Source organism: Schistocerca piceifrons, chromosome 4, assembly GCF_021461385.2.
Source record: "Schistocerca piceifrons isolate TAMUIC-IGC-003096 chromosome 4, iqSchPice1.1, whole genome shotgun sequence".
Classification (NCBI taxonomy): Eukaryota; Metazoa; Arthropoda; class Insecta; order Orthoptera; family Acrididae; genus Schistocerca; species Schistocerca piceifrons.
In genome coordinates this window covers 24715600-24740875 of record NC_060141.1, presented here as the reverse complement: position 1 = coordinate 24740875, position 25276 = coordinate 24715600, and positions in this window count along the sequence as shown.

Below are 25276 nucleotides of genomic sequence, written 5' to 3'. Positions count from 1 at the left end.
GACAATCCCTGGACGGCAGTGGGATACCAGTCTGCTGCTCGCTATACGGCCCGACAGCCAGCAGTGATGTACTGGTGTGCTATTTTTTTTTTTTTTTCATACCAGGATCCCTTTGGTTGTCATCCGTGGCAGCCTTACAACACAGCCGTGTGTCGGCGATATTCTGTGCCACATTTTGTTGCCCTTCATTGCATATCATCGTGGTCTTCAGGAAGATAGTTATGTATTGCAAACGGCAATAGTTTCTACTGCTTGTCTTCCTGCTCGCCAAAGGTACCTTGGTCAGCAACGTCTCCGGATCTCTCCTCAATTAAGAACGTCTGGAGCATTATGGCCAGGGACCTCCCACTGGCTCGGTATTTTCTACATCTACATCCACATCCATACTCCGCAACCCACCTGACGGTGTGTGGCGGAGGGTACCTTGAGTACTTCTATCGGTTCTCCCTTCTATTCCAGTCTCGTTCGTGGAAAGAAAGATTGTCCGTATGCCTCTGCGTGGCCTCTAATCTCTCTGATTTTATCCTCATGGTATCTTCGCGAGATATACGTAGCAGGGAGCAATATACTGCTGGACTCCTCGGTGAAGGTATGTTCTCGAAATTCCATCAAAAGCCCCTACCGAGCTATTGAGCGTCTCTTTTGCAGAGTCTTCCACTGCAGTTTATCTACCATCTCCATAACGCTTTCCCGATTACTAAATTATCCTGTAACGAAGCTCGCTGCTCTCTGTTGGATCTTCTCTGTCTCTTCTATCAACCCTATCTCGTAGTACGGATCCCACACTGGTGAGCAATATTCAAGCAATGGGTGAAGAGGTGTACTGCAACCTACTTCCTTTGTTTCCGGACTGCATTTCCTTAGGATTCTTCCAATGAATCTCAGTCTGGCATCTGCTTTACCGACGATTAATTTTATATGATCATTCCATTTTAAATCACTCCTAATGCCTACGCCCATATAATTTATGGAATTAACTGCTTCCAGTTGCTAACCTGCTATATTGTAGCTAAATGAGGATGTTTCTTACTATGTATTCGCAGCACATGTGTTGTCTACATTGAGATTCAATTGCCATTCCGTGCATCATGCGTCAATTCGCTGCAGATGCTCCTGCATTTGATTACAATTTTCCATTGTCACAACCTCTCGATATACTACAGCATCATCCGCAAAAAGCCTCCATGAATTTCCGATGTTATCCACAAAGTCATTTATATATATTGTGAATAGCAACGGTGCAACGACACTCCCCTGCGGAACACCTGAAATCTCTCTTACTTCGGAAGACTTCTCTCCGTTGAGAATGGCATGCTGCGTTCTGCTATGTAGGAACTCTTCAATCCAATCACACAATTGGTCTGACAGTTCATATGCTCTTACTTTGTTCATTAAACGACTGTGGGGAACTGCATCAAATGCCTTGCGGAAGTCAAGAAACACAGCATCTGGCTGAGAACCCATGCCCTCTGAGTCTCGTGGACGAATAGCACTAGCTGGGTTTCACACGCTCTTTTTAGAAACCCATGGTGATTCCTACAGAGTAGATTTCTAGTCTCCAGAAAAGTCATTATACTGGAACATAATACGTGTTCCAAAACTCTGCAACTGATCGACGTTAGAGATATAGGTCTATAGTTCTGCACATCTGTTCGACGTCCTTTCTTGAAAACGGGGATGACCTGTGTCCTTTTCCAATCTTTTGGAACGCTACGCTCTTCTAGAGACCTGCGGTACACCGCTGCAAGAAGGGGGGAAAGTTCCTTCGCGTACTCTGTGTAAAATCGAACTGTTATCCCATCAGGTCCAGCGGCGTTTCCTCTTTTGAGCGATTTTGTTTTTTCTATCCCTCTGTCATCTATTTCGATATCTACCATTTCGTCATCTGTGCGACAGTCTAGAGAAGGAACTACAGTTTTGACGAACTAACAAGTGAACTGGACTTGAGTGAGGCACGATATCCCCCACGAGGACATCCAGCAACTCTCTCAGTCGGTATCAAGCCAAATAACTGCTTGCGTAAGGACCAGAGGTGGAACAACGTGCTATTGACTTGCTCGATTAGTCAAAGTCTTTCTCTTGAATAAATCATTAGACCTTTCTTACATTGTAACATTTGTTTGTCTTTACACGCACGTCGCATCTACCGATTTCCGACTCATTCGCATAATCCCTTCGTCGAGCGTCGTTGTTTTGTCTTAGAGTGTAGTAAGGCAGGAAAGGAAATGTCATATGGCATTACTGGCTGGCAGACCTCATCTGAGACTGTTTGGAGGGCTGCAGCAAGTCTTCCTGTGCGATGTCACTTCGGCGACTTGCGCATCGGAGAAGATGAGATGAAATTTTTTTTTTTTTTTTTTTTTTTTTGTCGTCAGTCTACTGACTGGTTTGATGCGGCCCGCCACGAATTCCTTTCCTGTGCTAATCTCTTCATCTCAGAGAAGCACTTGCAACCTACGTCCTCAATTATTTGCTTGAAGTATTCCAATCTCTGTCTTCCTCTACAGTTTTTGCCCTCTACAGCTCCCTCTGGTGCCATGGAAGTCATTCCCTCGTGTCTTAGCAGATGTCCTATCATCCTGTCCCTTCTCCTTATCAGTGTTTTCCACATATTCCTTTCCTCTCCGATTCTGCGTAGAACCTCCTCATTCCTTACCTTATCAGTCCACCCAATTTTCAACATTCGTCTATAGCACCACATCTCAAATGCTTCGATTCTCTTCTGTTCCGGTTTTCCCACAGTCCATGTTTCACTACCATACGATGCTGTACTCCAGACGTACATCCTCAGAAATTTCTTTCTCAAATTAAGGCCAGTATTTGATATTAGTAGACTTCTCTTGGCCAGAAATGCCTTTTTTGCCATAGCGAGTCTGCTTTTGATGTCCTCCTTCCTCCGTCCGTCATTGGTTATTTTACTGCCTAGGTAGCAGAATTCCTTAACTTCATTGACTTCGTGACCATCAATCCTGATGTCAAGTTTCTCGCTGTTCTCATTTCTACTACTTCTCATTGCCTTCGTCTTTCTCCGATTTACTCTCAAACCATACTGTGTACTCATTAGACTGTTTATTCCGTTCAGCAGATCATTTAATTCTTCTTCACTTTCACTCAGGATAGCAATGTCATCAGCGAATCGTATCATTGATATCCCTTCACCTTGTATTTTAATTCCACTCCTGAACCTTTCTTTTATTTCCATCATTGCTTCCTCGATGTACAGATTGAAGAGTAGGGGCGAAAGGCTACAGCCTTGTCTTACACCTTTCTTAATACGAGCACTTCGTTCTTGATCGTCCACTCTTATTATTCCCTCTTGGTTGTTGTACATATTGTGTATGACCCGTCTCTCGCTATAGCTTACCCCTACTGTTTTCAGAATCTCGAATAGCTTGCACCATTTTGTATTGTCGAACACAAATGCCCAGCCCCAGAGCGAAGAAAATCGGCGACCCAGCCGGAAATCGAGCCCCGGACCCCGCGATCTTGGGAGGGCGATTATAACTACTAGACCACAGGCTGTAAAGTGTAATAGAACGGTATGTATTCATTTGCTGGTTATTTCTGGGTACAGAAGCTGCTACATTTACTACACAGAGCTGCCATCTGTGGCAGAAACAACGGCGCCATTGCAGCCGGGCACTGAATCAAACTAACTTGGATTTCAGCTACAGGCACCTCACTCGGTGCTGCTTCATCTCTACGTCAGAGTTCATCAGTCCAAGCCTCTGGCGTGTTATGGTTGTATAGCTTCCTGGTAACCCGTCACTAGATGTTTCCAGTGGGTGAGACTGCGGAAGGAGATGCTGTCCAAGCCAACAGTCGAGCACAGTCCGTACCGATATCGAGGGAAACATGCGGTCACATTATCTTATTGAAAGACAACACCACAGTAACCCCGAAGATAGGTCTCAAAGCGTCAGAAATGTGACGCCTTCTCTCCAAATTACCGGCCTATGTGTACCAGTGCTCACAGCGTTACGTACCCAGTGGCACCGCATACCATCACACCGCGGCTGGGCTCGTATGACGATGACGAAGACAATCTGGCAACGTTCGCTCTCTTCGGAGTCTCCAGTCGCGGAAGCGTCCGTCAAGACGATCTCGACTGAACCAGGATTCGTTTCTGAAGACGACACGGTTCCGTTTTTGTGTCGAATGTTGTTGCGTGGCGCACGGCTGTCGGCGCGGCCCGCTCTGTTGCAGCTTCTGAAGAAGCGGCAACAGTTGTCAACGTGCTGACAGTCATGAGACTCAAGTCACGTGACGTGGCTGTACGGTCGCGGACGGCCGAGAGAACAATATTGTACGCCTGTCCTCTCTGGATCTGGACGTGCGGACATGCGGAGAACCTGCGTGGCGTTGAGTATGGCCATCCTCACCCAACGCGAGCAGCGATACTGCGGAGCGACAAACCGAAGTCCCGATAGGACACGATTGTGTCGCTGTCGGACTACGGCATGTGTTGGCAGACGTTTCTTCTAGGTGCGTGGGGCGTAACATGATCTTCTTCATTTGACTGAAATCTCTGACCGGGGAAACTCCTCATCGCAGCCCCTCCACCCCTGATGTAGAGGTAAGATGGCTCAGTGAATAGCCGGTCAAAAGCGAACACAGATCAAGCACGAAAACAAGAAGAAGGTGTATTGAACTGTGAAAAAAGAAGCACAATTGAAACAGTGAACTATCCAAGCTCAAGATGTGCAACTTCGAGAGAGTTAGCACAGCCATGGCGCCGTGTTTAAGTGGTCACAGTGTTTTACTAAAAAGCGGGAGATCCGTGCCCAAATTTTTCTCGGGCCCGGTTACTGTAATTTTTTTTTTTCCTTTTTCTCACAACATCATGAAGTGTCCGTCCGGTCATTGACGGGTTTGTTCTCTTTCTGAAGTCTTGGTAACTGTCATACTATACACTGGTTACGGAATATGACTCATGTGATAAGAGTATGTTCCCGTCGCAAGTAAATGTGATGAACATTGAGAGCAGGCGAGATACCAAATAGACCTCTCGCAAAAATCAAAACAAGAAATAAACGGGTGTGAACCATGTTACAACAGAATTCAAGAGTCAAAACGACAAAAACGAAAAGATAATTCAAAATCGTTAAAACATATGTTTTGATAGAGCACAGGGACAACTCCGTGCCGGCCGGGGTGGCCAAGCGGTTCTAGGCGCTACAGTCTGGAACCGCGTGACCGCTACGGTCGCAGGTTCGAATCCTGCCTCGGGCATGGATGTGTGTGATGTCCTTAGGTTAGTTAGGTTTAAGTAGTTCTAAGTTCTAGGGGACTGATGACCTTAGAAGTTAAGTCCCATAGTGCTCAGAGCCATTTGAACCATTTTTTGACAACTCCGTGACTGTGAAACTGTTGCTTTCATTTGTTGCAGCTTCTGTGACGAACTATTATATTTTATTCATTTCTTCGGCAGTGTTTACGCTCACAATCATAGGAACACCTAAATCGGGCAAGGAAGACATATCTCACTCACTCACCACGCGTACAAGTTAGGTGCGTCGGTAAGTGATTCCCATCATACGACACACATATTGTCACTAATGCCGTGTACGACACACCATACGTGTTTTCCAGTGGAGGATTTGGTTGGCTTGTCGCCTTGTCAGCAAAAGTTTGCGCTACCCGTTCGAAAGCCACTTCCTTGCGGGTGCTAACACCTCACTGTTGCAAACGATCGTTACACCCCTGCACAGAAACAAATTTGAACACAGCGGACAGATACATCAATAACCGTACGGAAATTTTATAATTTTGTAAAAAAAAAAATGGTATGAGGGAGATTTGAACACGGATTTGCTGGTTTGTAGTCTAACGGTGTGACCACACAACCACAACGCCGTGTCTCTTCGAGCTCTCTCGATGTTGCAAATCTTGGGCTTGAACAGTTCAGTGCTTCTATTTTGCTTCTTTTTTCACGGTTCAGTACTCCTTCTCACACGCATAAGTACCTGGCGGAATGTTATGGAACCTGCTCCACAATAATTCTCTGTTATTCCACTCTCGAACAGAGCGCGGAAGAAACGAACATCTATATCTTTCCGTGCGAGCTCTGATTTCCCTTATTTTTATTATGATGATCGTTTCTCCCTATCTAGGTCGGCGCTAAAAAATTATTTTCGCATTCGGAGGAGAAAGTTGATGATTCAAATTTCGTGACAGAATCACGCTACAGCGAAAAATGCCTTTGTTTCAGTGATGTCCATCGAAAATCCTGTATCATATCCGTTACACTCTCACCCCTATTTCCGGATAATACAAAACGTGCTGCTCTTCTTTGAACTTTCTCGATGCACTCCGCAAATTTGATGTTCGTTGAATTGCACCGTCGTCGTGCTTCTATTTAAGGAAAGCAGAGAGTGTTGTTGAGAAACGTCTATATGGGTATCTGGAGCCATGTTGTATTTGTTGCTGTCCACAGTGAAGCAGTGTGCGATTTGCAGGGGGGGAGGGGGGGGGGGATTTACCCCTCTCTGCATCAGACCATCCCCTCCTCTGTTTTTAGTTTATGCATCCCAACCTGGCATGTTTATTTCCCACGCACTGGACTAAAACTTTAAATTTGTGGAGTCGAACACTGAAAGCTTTTAATAAGTGTTACTAATAATATTATTAATATGTTTCAGTTTTCTATCATCAGAATAAGTACAGTTTTTCACAGATGTGCCTCTACTTTTTGAATTCCCCTCGTATACCTGTATGTAGATGATTTTGTAAATAAGCTTTACCTATAATGTGCTTTTAAAGATATAACAAGGGATGGCTTTTCTGATAGTGCATACGCGTGAATAGTGAGTTTCGGCATTAACATCTATTTATAAGTAGCTGCTTAACCATGCGTAACGCCACGGTCCAAGCTAGTAACATATATAATTCTACTATAGTTCAGTTCTTTTATCTTGGCGGTTCGCGCATGCCCGCCCAGACGCGGGAGACTGCTGCGTTGCCAGTTGTACGCGCCAAGAGAAGGAGCGCCACAGTATAGTATAGTTCGCAAACTTACGTTTAGGGGGGAGCGCGCAGTTTATGAAGTAAAGCCACCACGGCCGCATTCACCCTTTCGCTGCTACAGAGACGACTCCCCGCATTCCGCGATGTGCGCGATTTTGTCATCATTGCACTGCTCGCCTGTGCAGACACATGGTGCTCCCACTGCTTTGACACACTTTATCATTCGATTTCACAAAAACTATTTGGCCCAAAAACTTGATTTTTACACATCTTCTTGACTGATACCTTCGCCCCATAAATGACTTAATTTTGTTTCGATGTTCAACGCAGTTATTGTGCAGCGTTAGATGTAGTAAACCATCGCACGAAATTTTGAAGAGTTTTCAGAGGTAAAAGTCCATAGCGTATACTTTCTGTATGTTCGATTTTAGTTGCCACTAGAAATTTCAAAAAATTACATTCAAATGAATAAAATTCATGAAGTAAGACACTTCGATATTGTTTGTAATAAAGAAAATATTAAGCCTCGATTAACGATTGAACGCAGAACCATTCACTTACCAGCCATACACTTTAACCGTTACGCTCACGCAACTCGTCACCGTGTCTATCTGCCGAAGGATTTTAAAATATCACGTAAAATATCGACAAACACTGTTGGTATGATTATGAATTACTCACGTTTCGTCGAAGTACAATTGGAAATAAACAATTACCGCTATTCTTTATTGCGAAAAAGCGGTTACTGACGAGGGAACATCCCCATCGCACCCACCTCAGATTTAGTTATAAGTTGGCACAGTGGATAGGCCTTGAAAAACTGAACACAGATCGATCGAGAAAACAGGAAGAAGTTGTGTGGAACTATGAAAAAATAAGCAAAATATACAAACTGGGTCATCCATGCGTAAGATAAGCAACATTAAGGGCAATATGAAGCGAGGAGCGCCGTGGTCCCGTGGTTAGCGTGGACAGCTGCAGAACGAAAGGTCTTCGTTCGACCGAAAATTTTAACTTTTTATTTTCAGTTTATGTGAAAAACTCTTATGTTTTCATCACTTTTTTTGGAGTGATTATTACATCCACGAGAAAACCTAAATCGGGCACCGTAGAAGAATCTTTTCAGCCATTCGCCAAGTGTACTAGTTAGGTGGGTCGACAACATATTCCTGTCATGTGACGCACATGCTGTCACCAGTGTCGTATACAAAATATCAGACGTGTTTTCCTGTGGAGGAATCGGTTGACCTATGACCTTGCGATCAAATGTTTTCGGTTCCCATTGGAGAGGCACGTCCTTTCGTCAACTAATCACACGGTTTTGCGGTGCGGTCGCAAAACACAGACACTAAACTTATTACAGTGAACAGAGACGTCAATGAACGATCGGACAGATCATAACTTTGCGAAAATAAAGAAAGCAATATTTTCAGTAGAGAGCAGATTTGAACCAAGGACCTCTCGTTCTGCAGCTGTTCACGCAAACCACGCGACCACGGCGCTCCTCGCCTCATATTGCCCTTAATGTTGCTTATCTTACGCATGGACGACCCAGTTTGTATATTTTGCGTATTTTTTCATAGTTCCACACAACTTCTTCCTGTTTTCTCGATTGATCTGTGTTCAGTTTTTCAAGGCCTATCCACTGTGCCAACTTATAACTAAATCTGAGGTGGGTGCGATGGGGATGTTCCCTTGTGAGAATGATACAAACACCTTTCCTTGCTATTACCTGAATTAGGAGGCTTATTGCTCGTTTGGTTTAAAATGCTTTTTCCAAACTTTCCATAAAAGAAAGTCTGCTATCAAGACATTACTTTTGTTCAATTACATTATTTATGACTGAACAGTTCTAAAACTGAAGACACTCGTCTGTGCTCTGCACTGCAGTCGAGCTCTGGCAACGTCGTTCTCTGTTCATTGGCTGACTGTGTTTTGTGACGTCGGATGCGCAGAACGAACCTAAACTCGGCCGCCGTCATAAATGACGCGCACTTTAACCCCCTAAGACATCCCCCCCCCACAAATCGCACCCTGCCGTGAAGCCGATATTAGGCGACTCACTTAAGTGTACTAACGTGTACAAGTCGAGTGTAACGGCCTGCCACCTAGCTGCGACTACAGCAGACGGTTTATCCGCCGGGGAGGAATAGCAGCGGTTCTATTAAGCCGTGGATCCGCGCATGTTCTTGTAGAGGTGTTACGCGCATGAGCGGGACGCAATATTTAAGCGTGTTTACTGCTTGTTATTTTTTTTACCTGTGGTCAGCAGACGAAATGCTTCCACATGAGCTCTTCAGGATTCTTCTGGCTACTATTCTACATATTTTCAGTGAGTGACGTTTTATGAATACAGTAATAAAGCAAATAAAAATTTTATTTTTTGTGTTGGCGTTGAGAAAAGATGTACAGGGTGATTATATTTGAAGTTAAACTTTGAAAACGCTGTAGAAATAACACCACTGGTCAGAATGACGTCGCAACGGAATATTATCGGAGAAGGGGGAAAACGTATGGAAGAAGAAAAACATAGAGTGAAAATTGATCAATAGAATGCGCTGTATGTGTCAGAATACGTAAATGAAAACACCTGTCTTGCGCACTACACGTTGAAGCTTGTATAAACACTCCAGGTACACGGCTTTTTCTCCTTTCGCGTCTGCGATGTTCGCCATGATTGTCTCAATACGGGATCGCGCTCTGCTTCTAAAACTGTATGACAAGAATGGTGACTGTGCACACGTCACTCTGTAGAAGTTTCGGACACTGGGGGGTTCGAAAACAGGCGTTGGTCCGATGACAGTCGTGGGTCTGGAGAAAATGATTCGGAAATTCGGTGTGCAACCTAGCCGAGGGAAGAAACGAATTGATTCGACGTCAGTGGAAGCTGTGGCCACAGCAATGCCGGAGAGACGAGTGGTGGTGTGCAAACGTGTCGTCCGTAGAGAATTGCCCGAAAATTGGTCATACCCGTGAGACACGGCATCCTTCTTTGCTATCCATTCAACATTATCCATGTCCACGAGTTGCTTCATGTTGACCTGCCAGTAAGAGAGACCTTTGCTTTAGAATATCTTGCTCGCATGGAAGTGGACAATGATTGGCCGTGGAAGATTTTGTGGACAGGCGAAGCCCAGATCCATCTGACAGGATATGCCAATACACAGAATTGTCGAATATGGGCAGAGGAAAATCCACACGCTAAACAACCAGTAACACTTCATCCTGAAAAGTCCTCTTTTATCATAGGGCCATATTTTTTCGAAGGGACTGGTGCTTTCGGTCCTGTTTCCTATACCGTCACTGGTAAGCGCTAAGAGTGACTTTTGCGCAACCACGTCATTCCAACTCTCCAAAATCGTGGATGTATGGATGGGATCATTTTTATACAAGATGGCACAAGATGGCGCACCTCTATACATTGCAAATCTAGTTAAGGAGCTGCTGAAGTCCCATTTCGGAAATGCTAGAATTATCAGTCGCTATTTTCTTACAGCCTGGCCGTCCCGATAACCTGATCTTAATCCGTGTGACCTCTGGCTATGAGGCTATCTGAAAGTCTGCAAACTTGGCTGCATTGGAGGCACGCATTGCGCAACAGGTGACGCCGAAAACACTTCGATCACTTGTGGAACATGCTGTTTCTTCTACTTTTGCAGAAAACGGTGGGCAGCATATTGAACATGTTTTGCGCCAGTCACACGGAAATTAATAATCTTATGTGGTTTTGATTGGGCACGTTCCACGTCCCCGCGACAGACGACAACCGGGAAGTAATAGCAGTGAGCAAAGATAACACGTGAGGGCTATATCGATAGGCGCTGCTGCTGCCACTGATGGGCAGACAAAACAGTAACTCAGTGACAACAGAAACTGAAACTAACATAACGAGGTGGCAGCACGAAAAAAACGGGATGTAAAATGAGAGATGGCAGGAGCGCGAGCCACGCACGGCTCAAACAGATCACTGCAGTGTTGCTGAATCGCCTGTTTTCGCATAAATTAGCCAATGATTTATCATATGCTGAGTTCAAAATATTAAAAGCTTCCGATACACTGAAGTAGTATTTTTTTCCCTTACTTCACATATGGCAGACAACAATTCAGGTGAGTAGATTCTCTGAAGACTGTGTTCTTGCGCTTTAACAAATCCATCGGTCGATATGCAGTTCATCGAATGTTAATATACTTGTTCGAAAGCATTCGAAAGTACTGTAAGCTTTGTATATAGTTCTGCTCGTGCTGCGTCATGCTCAAAGCGCTAGCTTGTGAGGGAGGGATGTGCGACAGACCAGGATCTAACTACTTCGGGCTAGTACCGCAGCCAGCCTCAATGTGTTTTAGGCAGTTTCTCACGTTCGTTTGAATAACTGCCGGATTTGTCGCAACACTCCGCCACAGAGAATGTGATACAAGGACAGTTAACATGCTATGACACACTGAATAAAGTTTTCACGATTGACAAACAAATTGGGTTACGTTGAGGACTGAGGCATCAGTAGGGGTACTAACAATAAGGTAAATAATAAAAACGAAAACACGCAATGCCTGAGACACCAAACTTCTACGAAAGCGGATAAATGTCGAGGAAAGGAAGAAGACAGCAAGTTCCAGATACGAAATGTGTAGCGTTTCACATTCGTCCCCTTTTTAATTAACTGGATGACTGTATTTTGTATGTCATTTTGGTTTATAAGTGAAGAGAAACGCTTGCACCGATTCGGCAGTGAAGTGAGCTACAGCCCACTGCACATCACAGAAAAGCAGCCGGATAAACGTGAAACGCCGTGAACGCGGACCCGCTTAGACGGCGGTCGGACATGTACGAAACAGGCCTACAGCATCCTGCACTCATCACCAGCTAAACGCCAAATGTCACCGTTCGGTGCGCCGCTGAACGCAGCGCGCGATCTCGCTTCATGCGACACCGAGCCTGTGGAAGTGCCCACATACAGACAACTCGGCGTGTCGGTTATCACGAGGTGAATGCGTGGACACACGGAACGATAACTCCTTCTTAGAAGAACACTGGGTACTATCTGTTTCGTGGCCTGAACGTTAACTTGATATGTCGGCCATCGAATGTGCCTCGAATGTGATTGGTCGATAGGTTACGGCGCCTTTTCGACACCCACTGTTGAATTTTTGTTAACTCACGTGCTAATCATGTGGAGGGAGTCTCCACAGAAACACATTCAAGGTCTCCTTGTTTGCATTATGCGACGTGTAGAAAATAAAGCAAAGAACGGTAGGTCAACGTTCAGATGATGTCGAGGGCCTTAAAAACGGAGCAAAAAAATGGCTCTGAGCACTATGCGACTTAACTTCTGAGGTCATCAGTCGCCTAGAACTTAGAACTAATTAAACCTAACTAACCTAAGGACATCACACACATGCCCGAGGCAGGATTCGAACCTGCGACCGTAGCGGTCGCTCGGCTCCAGACCGTAGCGCCTAGAACCGTACGGCCACTCAGGCCGGTAAGAACGGAGTAGTAGTACAGGTTAAGGAAGGATGGGAAAGCAAAGCGACCGCATTTTTTTGAAAGGAACCGTGCCGAAATTTGCCTTAGTTTAGGGAAATTGCAGAAAACCAAAATCCTGATGGTCATACGGGGATCCCAACCCCCATCTTCCCGAACATAAGTCCAGAATGTTGACCACTGAACCACCTCGCTTGTCAGAACGAGCAGTTCGTAGTATCTTCACTCGCTACTAAATTTTCGAGGCCATATATCGAGTATACACAGTCCTCTTGTGCTTCAAAGGGAGTTCATTACTTTGTTTATTTGTGCATTTATTTCAGCTGGAAATACCAGCACGTTAGGGCTTCTTAAATCCATCCACTCATTATTTGTGAGTCTGTTTGCAGTTAACTTTGAATTCTACCTATTGCATGAACTGCACAGTATGATAATAGTAGTATTAATGAATATGGACATTACACATACGTTAATCTCCCAAATAAAAAAAGTCAAATACATTTCTCATAAAAGAAGAATCCTTTAAAATGGGAGTAATAACATACTACCAGAGAAACATGGCAACACGACATAGAAAGTCAGATTTATAGAAGTCGTAATAGTACATCACATTCAACAGGTGACGTTATGAATAATGTTCGTTCGAGTGAGTGCGTGAGTGTCATTTTATAGGCTTTTTCATTCTGTGGCAACAATTTTAATAATTCTATCCATATTCGTTTCTTTTATTGTGTGTAAGGGCGCTGATAACCTCGCCGTTGAGAGCCCGTAAGCGCCAAACACACACGCACACACACACATACACACACACACACACACACACACACACACACACACACACTCACACAGTCGCTTGTATGCAGTGAATAGCGGGTCGGGTTTGTGTCGGCATAAGACGTCCGCCAAATACTGCCGAACACTCACTTTTCGAATACGACATATACTTAATTTTGACGTGACATTGTTAAAAGGAAAGTTTTGAGTTGTGTGAACATCGTGGAGTGTTGCAAATTTGAATGACAATGCACACATGGCTGAAGAGTCATTGTTGTCTCCTGGACTAAAGTGACTACTGTGGCGAGAAATGCAAAACTAATGTTTTATAAGCAGCTTAATGCGGTTACATGGGCGTGAAAACATTAACAGTCGCCACAAACACAGCTTACGAGTTTATCACATTTGAAAGATATTCGCGAAACTGAATTCTTTAACGTGACGCGTGTGGCAAAACTGAAGAACTGTAAATTCATATTCTAAAAGCTGAAGCGAATTTTGTACTTTATCAAAAACTGAGTGACTGGCGTTAATGACTGCATCTTGGGTCCGAAATGTTGTAGTCGTACACATTAGAATTTCAGTCTACATGCCACCAGTTGTTTCCGACAAGACTGTGGCCAAAGGAAGAGGACGGAGGAACAATACTCCTATCACCGCCAAATGGATCTCGCACCAGACGAGGGGATGCTGCTGTTGCAGTCCACCACAGAATACCTGCTGTGATTACGCCGACATAGCCGCCCAACTTCTGGCTACACCGCACACCACCTCTTTCTTACCCACACGTAAGTTTCTCAGCAAAGACTTGGAAAGCAGTTCTTATTGTTGCAGTGAGTCGATTAAACATTTCATGTTGACATTCTTTCCCATATCATTATTTCTTTACCAGTACTGTTTACTAATTTCAGTCTCTTTTTTTTTTCTTATGTTGATTGTCATTTATGTATCATTACGTTTCATTTGGGGGATGTGTGTGTGTGTGTGTGTGTGTGTGTGTGTGTGTGTGTGTGTGTGTGAAGTAATTTTGTGAGGTAATTTTGCGAATTTAAACGTTGCTGAGCTGAGGCGTCCTTCATTAATTTTCGGGCTCTCACGAGTTAGAATAAAACACGTCCTTTCTGCTGCTGCTAGGTATAAACACAGTGGGAATTTTAAATGTGCCAGCTACCTGCTGGCAGTAGCTTATGTTTACTTTCTGGTACTCGTCATACTGGAGAATTTTCAAGACTCACTTGCATTTGTACATATGATTCAACGATATCCAAAAAATGTATGTGAAATCTTATGGGACTTAACTGCTAAGGTCATCAGTCCCTAAGCTTACACACTACTTAACCTAAATTATCCTAAGGACGAACACACACTCCCATGCCCGATGGAGGACTTTAAACTCGGCCGGGACCAGCCGCACTGTCCATGCCTGCAGCGCCTGAGACCGCGCGGCTAATAGCGCGCGGCCTCAACGATATTACACTTTGTCTGACCATAAGGGGACTTTTGTATTTTATAATCTTTTGGGATTTTATGAACTAAATTCTAAAGTGACGTTTGCAGTAACCTTGGAAGTAAAACAAGTTATTCCAGGAGAATGTTTTTCTGCGCAGCACAGGAACGTCATTGACATCAATCAAATTTTGTTTTTATTATGTTGTAGACGCTGCCAAATAACGTAAATATAGTGTCAGCTCCATTTGCACGACGTAATTTTATCTATACAGGGTGAGGATGCTGGGATAGAGCACCCATATACAGGGTGTTTCAAAAATGACCGGTATATTTGAAACGGCAATAAAAACTAAACGAGCAGCGATAGAAATACACCGTTTGTTGCAATATGCTTGGGACAACAGTACATTTTCAGGCAGACAAACTTTCGAAATTACAGTAGTTACAATTTTCAACAACAGATGGCGCTGCGAAAATGGCTCTGAGCACTATGGGACTTAACAGCTGTGGTCATCAGTCCCCTAGAACTTAGAACTACTTAAACCTAAGTAACCTAAGGACATCACACACATCCATGCCCGAGGCAGGATTCGAACCTGCGACCGTAGCAGTCGCACGGTTCCGGACTGCGCGCCTAGAACCGCGAGACCACCGCGGCCGGCTGGCGCTGCGGTCTGGGAAACTCTATAGTACGATATTTTCCACATATCCACCACGCGTAGCAATAATATGGCGTAGTCTCTGAATGAAATTACCCGAAACCTTTGACAACGTGTCTGGCGGAATGGCTTCACATGCAGATGAGATGTACTGCTTCAGCTGTTCAATTGTTTCTGGATTCTGGCGGTACACCTGGTCTTTCAAGTGTCCCCACAGAAACAAGTCACAGGGGTTCACGTCTGGCGAATAGGGAGGCCAATCCACGCCACCTCCTGTATGTTTCGGATAGCCCAAAGCAATCACACGATCATCGAAATATTCATTCAGGAAATTAAAGACGTCGGCCGTGCGATGTGGCCGGGCACCATCTTGCATAAACCACGAGGTGTTCGCAGTGTCGTCTAAGGCAGTTTGTACCGCCACAAATTCACGAAGAATGTCCAGATAGCGAGATGCAGTAATCGTTTCGGATCTGAAAAATGGGCCAATGATTCCTTTGGAAGAAATGGCGGCCCAGACCAGTACTTTTTGAGGATTCAGGGACGATGGGACTGCAACATGGGGCTTTTCGGTTCCCCATATGCGCCAGTTCTGTTTATTGACGAAGCCGTCCAGGTAAAAATAAGCTTCGTCAGTAAACCAAATGCTGCCCACATGCATATCGCCGTCATCAATCCTGTGCACTATATCGTTAGCGAATGTCTCTCGTGCAGCAATGGTAGCGGCGCTGAGGGGTTGCCGCGTTTGAATTTTGTATGGATAGAGGTGTAAACTCTGGCGCATGAGACGATACGTGGACGTTGGCGTCATTTGGACCGCAGCTGCAACACGACGAACGGAAACCCGAGGCCGCTGTTGGATCACCTGCTGCACTAGCTGCGCGTTGCCCTCTGTGGTTGCCGTACGCGGTCGCCCTACCTTTCCAGCACGTTCATCCGTCACGTTCCCAGTCCGTTGAAATTTTTCAAACAGATCCTTTATTGTATCGCTTTGGTTACATTAAACCTCCGTTGAAAACTTCGTCTTGTTGCAACAACACTGTGTTCTAGGCGGTGGAATTACAACACCAGAAAAATCCTCTGTTCTATGGAATAAACCATGTTGTCTACAGCACACTTGCACGTTGTGAACAGCACACGCTTACAGCAGAAAGACGACGTACAGAATGGCGCACCCACAGACTGCGTTGTCTTCTATATCTTTCACATCACTTGCAGTGCCATCTGTTGTTGAAAATTGTAACTACTGTAATTTCAAAAGTTTGTCCGCCTGAAAATGTACTCTTGTCCCAAGCATATTGCAACAAACGGTGTATTTCTGTCGCTGCTCGTTTAGTTTTTATTGCCGTTTCAAATATACCAGTCATTTTTGAAACACCCTGTATGTCCAGAACGAGTAAATAAGTTCAACGGACAAAATATTAAAAGAGCTCACTGGTCCTTTTTGAGCGTTGTTGTGGCATGAAGCCAACGGACTTGCCGCAGTGATGATAACACCGGTTCCCGTCAGATCACAGATGTTTAGCGCTCTCGGACTTGGCTAGCACTTGGATGGGTGACCATCCGGCCTGCTGAGCGCAGTTCGCAGGCGGGGCGCACTCAGCACTTGTGAGGCAAACTGAGGACCTACTTGACTGAGAAGTAGTGGCTCTAGTCACGAAAACGTCAAGCGCTATTGACGTACAAGTCGGTCGACTGGGAGACGAATGGGAATGGTAGAAAGGCGCAATCGTGTGTGGTAGCAAGATTTCTTGATATATCAATGCATACTGTTCAATGTGTCTGCAAGGAATGGCTACCACTCACCGCCATGTAACGTGCCTAAGAGCGACGCTCGGTATAAGGTACTGGAAATGGCTTTGTCGTCCACAGCTACTGGTTTAGAGGTCTGCATCGCTGCCTCTAGATCGCGGGGCCCCGGTTTCGATTCCTGGCCGAGTTTGAGATTTCTTCCCTCGGGGATTGGGTGCTCGTGTTGTTCTAAACATTTCAATTCACCTTCATCGATGAGCACGTCGCAGAGCCGGAACCTAACAGAAAGACTTGAACCAGGCTGCCGAACACCCCGGCAAGTATGGCACACCATCGTGACCTTCCAATTAATTGATTTCCGGTTTCAGACTTAACAGTAACTGCTGTTCTCTGTGAATGCTGGTCCATCTCAGCCAGTTTCTGAGCGAGAAATGCGAAGAGAAGTGCATGTATTGTGTCTTAGAGTCCGGTAAGGGTACCTCGCAAAATGTCATTGCTCACAGCGACGCATAACAGCACGTATTCAGTGAGGCAAACTGGACAGTGGCTAACTAGTAGCGTCTGTTACGGCCCGGCGAGTCGCGATTTTTCATCTCTTCGACTGATGCAAGAAGTGGACTGAACCTACGGTCCAGTGAAGTATTCCACCCAAAATGTATGAAAGCTGGAGGTCAGGCCGGTGGGGATCTGTGGTATTTTGGATTTGTTTCTCGTACTGTGACTTAGACCCACATATTCGGATTACCGTGAACAGTAACCACGATATTTCTTTCAGCATTCTCGGTGACCAAGTACTTCCCTTTCTGCTACATGTTCATGCCATTGATAGAAGTCTGGGGCTACTGGGAACAACTCGGGCAATTCTGTAACTCTGCGGTGTCTAATCATCAATCAGCGGTTTCAGCTGGAAGAGCTGTGTACTCTCTTCCTCGTCGAACTGTGGCCATTTTGAAGCCAGAGACGATGTTACAAAATGTGTCTAATTTTCTCAAGTACGGTAGTAATTTATACTTGTTAATTTATAACAGCCGAATCGTGAGACGAATATGTTTCTTTTTATGTATTTATATACCTCCTACATTGCAATGGGTGTGTGGATCTGGCATTGCACCATTGGACTCCAACTTCGTTTAATTTCAGGGGACGTAATTTTTCATTCTTTGGGGGTTTACGAAACACTCCATCTATCAGCCTCCCCACCCAACACCTTTTGGTCAGCGTCGAACACACACAGTAACAGGAGGGAATGCTGTAACCACAGCTACTCGAAAATGGATGGGACGAGTTTCATTACCGTCTGCAGGTCTATCGTGCATCCAGTGAAGATCAGATTAAACATTTGTGAAAGGTAAATGAAATCTTTGATGTCAAACATAATTTCAAAAAGTACCCCAAGTTTTTTATGGTTGAGTGAAAAGACATGTTGTTGTAAAACAGGATAATTCTTTTGAAAATGGAAACTTTTAGTCGTATGCGTATGCTAAAACTGACTCTAACGTTTTATCTTCATTAATCTCGATGATATACAGAGTGTCCCTAAAGTATCCGTACTACTTCAATAATTTTAAAACTAGACTAGCTTTCAACATCAGATTTTCAGCGTGTGACAAGATATCTCATAAAGCTTTTTTTAACGTTTTATTTTCAAAGTGCCGCAGATTTCACAAAAACGTGAACATCACAGAAGAAAGCTCACTGTGTAGTCGGGTTCGTTGAGATGAGGTACGATATACAAGTTCAACGAAATCTTTGGTCACAGTATGCGAGAGAACCACGCTCCAGACCAACTATAAGGGTTGGCAGTCGTCATTTTTGGAAAGACGTACTGTTCTCCGTAAACAGGGAGAGGATCGCCCACAAGATTCAGACGCCATCAAACCAACGTACGCAGACCTTTGCAATGAGTCCGACAAGACGAGTGCACACGGCAGCCAAACAGGTGGAAGTGGCACCGTCAAATATACCCGTAGTCTTGGATAAGAGGTTACTTAATGTCTGCAATGGGCAGCTGCTTAAGGCACCAAAGCCGATGTACAAGTCGAAGCGCGAGTATTCTGCAGTGGATATGCAAATAATGACTTTTTGGAAAACATTTTTTCTCCATTTAATTAATTTAAGGTTTGCCCGGCTAATTGAATCGCCATAACGTTCCTATAATAGGATCAGAATCTTCACATGTTACGCCTGAAACGGAACAGTCCCACGGCCAATGTGTGGTCCGGTCTTATGCATAATTGGATCTTTGGTCCGTTATGTTTGAGCGAGTCTACCGTCGACAGTGATGTTTAACTGGCCATTGTAAGAGTGTTTGTGTTCTACAATTCAAGTAGCTGCAATCTCACTCGTATTCCAATAGGATGGGGCATAATGTGCTTGGTTCCCATATGTCCGTTGAAATTCTGAAAAAAAAATTTCCAGAAACGTGGATTAAGCGAGATGGTCCGATTCGGTGGCCACCAAAATCCACTGACCTCACACCGCTACACCTCTTCCTACGGGATTTTATGGAGTATATGGTGTACCGAAACACGGTAACGAACGTAGAGCACTTGAAGAGTCACCCGTTCTGAATCATTCGAACATGTCGCCCTGGTTTTACTGCAGCGTACGTGTAGAAAAACTGAATTTCAACTGGATACTGCCCGTGCCAGTAGGCATGCAGGAAGTGACGAGTATCAATGAAGAAAGAAAACTTTATGGGTTACATTGTCAGAGATATAAAACCAGTTGTTATACCGAAGGGCCAAAGAAACAGTTACACCGGCCTGATTCATGGAGGGTCTCGCGAGCTCTCAGAAGTGGAGCGACACGACGTGGCATGGACTTGACTAATGCTTGAAGTAGTGCTGGAGAGTATCGACGCCACGAATTCTGCAGGGCTGTCCATAAATCCGTAAGAGTAGGAGGGGGTGGGGGGCAGACGTCTTCTGAACAGCACGTTGCGAGGCATCCCAGATACGAGGTGTGGCTAGAAAAAAAACCGGACTAGTACTGGTGAAACAATAAAACGAATGCAATAAGGCTGAAAGTCGCGTGGCCTGTCACGTGACTCTCGCTCCGCCTACTGCTCGAGTTTCATCTGCCTCCTGCACTCAGTCTGCCCGTGGCGTCTGTTTTAAGTAGTTGACGTTTTGTCTGTGCGTCGGAAAATGTTGAGTGTACAGAAAGAACAGCGTGTTAACACCAAATTTTGTTTCAAACTAGGAAAATCTGCAAGTGAAAGGTTTGTAATGTTACAACAAGTGTACGGCGATGATTGTTTATCGCGAACACAAGTGTTTGAGTGGTTTAAACGATTTAAAGATGGCCGCGAAGACACCAGTGATGACACTCGCACTGGCAGACCATTGTCAGCAAAAACTTATGCAAACATTGAAAAAATCGGTAAACTTGTTCGACAAGATCGCCGTTTAACAATCAGAGTAGTGTCTGAGTTAACAGGAGTTGACAAGGAAAGTGTTACGCAGATTCTTCATGAAAGTTTCAACATGAACAAAGTGTGTTCAAAAATGGTTCCAAAGTGTCTCACAATTGAACAGAAGGAACGCCGAAGAATGATTTGTTCTGACATCCTGGCAAACATTGAAAGTGATCCCACCTTCTTACAAAATGTTATTACTTGCGATGAATCGTGGTTTTTTACTTACGATCCCGAAACTAAACGCCAATCGATGCATTGGAAAACTCCTGGTTCTCCACGACAAAAAAAAAAGCACGAATGTCAAAATCGAAATTCAAGGCAATGATGATTGTTTTTTTTTTGACATCAAAGGGATTGTGCACATTGATTGGGTACCAGAGGGACAAACAGTGAATCAGCATTACTACATTAGCGTCCTGGCTACCCTACGTGAGCGAGTACGGAGAAAACGGAACGATTTGTGGAGAAAAAAGTCATGGATCCTTCACCGAGACAATGCCCCAGCTCACAGTGCGTTGTCAGTGAAGACGTTTTTGGCAAAACACAACATTCCCATCTTAGATCATCCACCCTACTCACCTAATTTGTCCCCCTGTGACTTTTTTCTTTTCCCTAAAGTCAAGTCAGCTTTGAAAGGAACTAGATTTGAGACTGTTGAAGCAGTAAAAGAAAAAGCGACGGAAGTAATGTATGGACTTATCGAAAATGATCTGCAGCATTGCTATGAACAGTGGAAAATTCGTATGGAGCGGTGTAGAGACCGAGGAGGAGAGTACATTGAAGGAGATAACATGAAATTGTAAATAATTGTAAATAAATGTTTTTTCCAGCATCAGTCCGGTTTTTTTCTAGCCGCACCTCGTATGCTTAATAACGTTCATGTCTGGAGAGTTTGGCGGCCAGCGGTAGTGTTGAAACTCAGAAGATTGTTCCTGGAGCAACTCTGTACCAATTCTGGACCTGTGGGGTGTCTAATTATCCTGTTGGAATTGCCCAAGTCCGTCGTCATGCACAATGGGCACGAATGGATGCAGGTGATCAGACAGGATGCTTACGCACGTCTCACCTGTCAGTCGTATCTAGACGTATCAAGGCCCCACATTACTCCAACAGCACACGCCCCACACCATTACAGAGCCTCCAACAGCATGAACAGTCCCCTGCTGACATGCAGAGTCCATGGACTCATGAGGTTGTCTCCACAACAGCACACGTCCATCGACTCGATACAATTTGAAACGAGACACATCCGAACAGACAAAATGTTTCCAGTCATCAATAGTCCGATGGCCCAGGCGAGGCGTAAAACTTTGCGTCGTTTAGTCGTCAAAGGTACACGAGTGTGCTTTCGGCTCCGAAAGCCCATATCGATGATGTTTCGTTGATGGTTCGCTCGCTGATACTTGTTGGTGGTCCAGCATTGAAATCTGCAGCAACTTCTGTCACGTTGCCCGATTCTCCTCAGTCGTCGTTGGTCCCGTTCTTGCACTATCTTTTTCGGCAGCAGCGATGTCGTAAATTTGATGTGTTACCGCATTCCTGATGTTCACGGCACACTCAAGAAGTGGTTGTACGGGAAAATCTCCGCTTCATCGCTACCTCGGAGATGCTGTGGCCCATCGCCCATGCGCGGACTATAGAACCACGCTCAAACCAACTTGATAACCTGCCATTGTAACAGCAGTAACCGATCTAAGAACAGCCCCAGACACTTGTTGCCTTATACAGGCGTTGCCGACCGCAACGCCGTATTCTGCCTGTTTACATACCTCTGTACTTGGATATGCATGACTATACCAGTTTCTTTGGCGCTTCAGTGTAGAATACAGTTTGCAAGTGAACGGTGATTTATGGACACCATGTTCAGTTGTGAAATCAGATGAAACCAGTGCGGTGGCTTAGTGTCGCCCAACACGCTGCAGTAGTCTCTGGGACACAGCCAGTCTGAGACGGGAGAGAGTGGGCGGCGTGACGCGGTGCCAGACCACAGCCCGACCGCCGTGGCTGGGAGGCGTGCGACCGCAGGCGGCCCGGCCCGGCCCGGCGTGTGGTCCGTCGCCTCGGCCACGTGCCGCCCACGTGTCCATTGTGGCCGCGCGCGCGCCCGCCACCAATCTTCATTCGGCTTCGACACTTAATGGCCGCCACGCGGGAAAATGGATATTTACGTGCTTCGGATTGCGGTGGTAATCCTCGGCGCCGGGTCGCCACGGATCCGAGCGGTGTCACCAGGCGCCGTATATCTTCCTCCAGCCGCCCAGGTCCCCGCGATCGGGGCGGCTTCTGAATTGGCAATGGGCAATGGTTGGCCGATGAGGCCTGGCCGCTGCGAGCACTCAGCTCACACGCAGTAGCCTGCTCAGTTCAGCAAACACGTCTCCTCCAGCTCTCACGTCTTGAGTCTGCGCTTCACGTAAGGATATCCCGTGCGGCGTCTGACGGCAACATGACATATCCAGGCCTTAGACGGAATAAGTCTGCTGTACGGTTTGTAGGAACTGCGGAGGTTACATGCACTTACCATAATTTTCAATTATGTATCATTCAGGTCAAAAAGGTCCTAAAGAACATTATATTGTTTTCAGTACCCTGTAATAGTTTTGTAGATGCTTGAAAATGGCATAATGCCGAAACTGCAATCTCAAGATGGAACACTAACATCTGAAAGAAAGATGACACCCTTTTAAAAATTTATACAAACTGTGAAGTCATATTACAAGAAACTAAGAACCATCGTTCATATTTTGAGTTTCTTATCAGAACAGTACCTGTTATTTGAATGAATTTTATCCATAGTGGATGCTGTCGAACTCCGTGACTGTTCTTTTATGGGGTCTAGAAAAATATCCGCTACCAGTCACAATAAAAGGTTATTTATTAGTCACACGACCGGTTTCGGGCGTGCTCCCATCTTCAGGTGTTGATACATTCATGTACATGTTTGTACTTTTGGAGATCAATAAAGATGAAGCACCATTATTACAGTTATGCTGTGGTGATAATTTTGCCACTTAGTTACACGCAACTAACTGGCAAAACTATCACCACAGCATAACTGTAATAATGGTGCTTCATCTTTATTGATCTCCAAAAGTACAAACATGTACATGAATGTATCAACACCTGAAGATGGGAGCAAGCCCGAAACCGGTCGTGTCAGTAATAAACATCCGTTTATTGTGACTGGTAGCGGATATTTTTCAACACCCCAGTATCTGTTATTGTTACTATGGTAATCGGTTTTATCACACATTCCTCCTTCTGTGGGGATGGAAACGACATTGGTGTGAAAAACCTATGAAAGTATCTTTCGCATGATCCGTCACTGCGAAGAAACATGGCTCGATGAAACTTGGACAGTATATAGAAACAGCTGGAACAGTATACTAAAGGAGGTAACAGAAAAAAAATGGCCACTGAGACGAACAGAAATGACACCCCCTTTCAAACACAAGAATTGTTCTGAAGTTATCGCAGTTGGTGATGGTCTCCTGCACGTTACAGAATACGGAGCATTATTCTTACTAGGATGTGCCATCACCACGTACGGCACTCCATTCCCTGCAGCGTCCTCCCAAGCTGGCCACAAAGTTATTGAGCAATTCTTGTGGGAGGGCCTTCCAGTCCTCCAGCAGCGAGGCTGACAACTGCTGTATGGTGGTTGGTGCATGCAGGCGCGCTGCGAAACGTCTCCCCAACACATTCCAAACACTCTTCCAAGGGATTTAAGTCCGGAGAACGGGCAGGTCAGTCCACTCGCCGAATATCATGTCGTTCCAAGAGCTCTTCCACCTGCGCTCTTACATGCAGTCAAGCATTGTAATCATTAAAAATTGAGTTAGGGCACACCTTTAAAGACATACGTGTGGAAGAAGTGCATTGTTACAGTTACTTTGACCAGCGAGTGTACCGTGCTGACACATTTGGAGATCAGTACGCCCATGCAGCATTATGCCTCCTCACACCGTTAGACCTGGACCACCAAAACGATCAAATTCGACAGCGATGGAGGTACTGCTATACGACGAGAGATGGGAACTCGAAATGCACATACTCTCACGTCGTATTACCTCTGCGGCAAAAAATTTGTCCCAAACACCATAACTTCCTTAGTTTGGAAGAACGCGAGCGTATTGTGCACTGCAAAGACTGTGATCAATATTATACTTAATAATTTTCTTTTTCATAAGGCGGCACCACAGTCATAATGTATTTCTTCAAAGTCAGAACCGCCATTACACTGTTGTTTATTTACAGCGTTACATTTACACTTACACAATCATGATTTCGGCTTCAAACTGCCTTTACCAAGTGTTTGAAATGTTACAAGTTGCCTAAGATGGCAGACCTTCGTATTAAAATACACTATTTTAGTACGACAGTATTGAAACACTTGAAAAGGCACTTTGAAGCCCAAATCATGATTTTGTAAGTGTAAATGTAACACTGTAAATAAAAAACAGTCTAATGGCGGGACTGACTTCAAAGAAATGTTATGCTCACCAGAAGCGATATTCTTTTTCAACACGATTTAGGGAGCACTACTATTCCTAAAATAAAACAATTCTCTGTGTGCATTTTAAAAATGACATGTCATTTGACGCCTGTCCTACGTCTTTGACCTGGTCCGATCATCATTCAAGTGTCTGTGAGTGTTAGAGCAAAATGGCTGAAAGCACGTTTGCTGAATACTCGAGACGATCCTTCTGAACGGTGAAGCTCACGATAATGTAAGAGCTGCTGTTCGCCTTTATAAATTTCGTTCTCCACAAC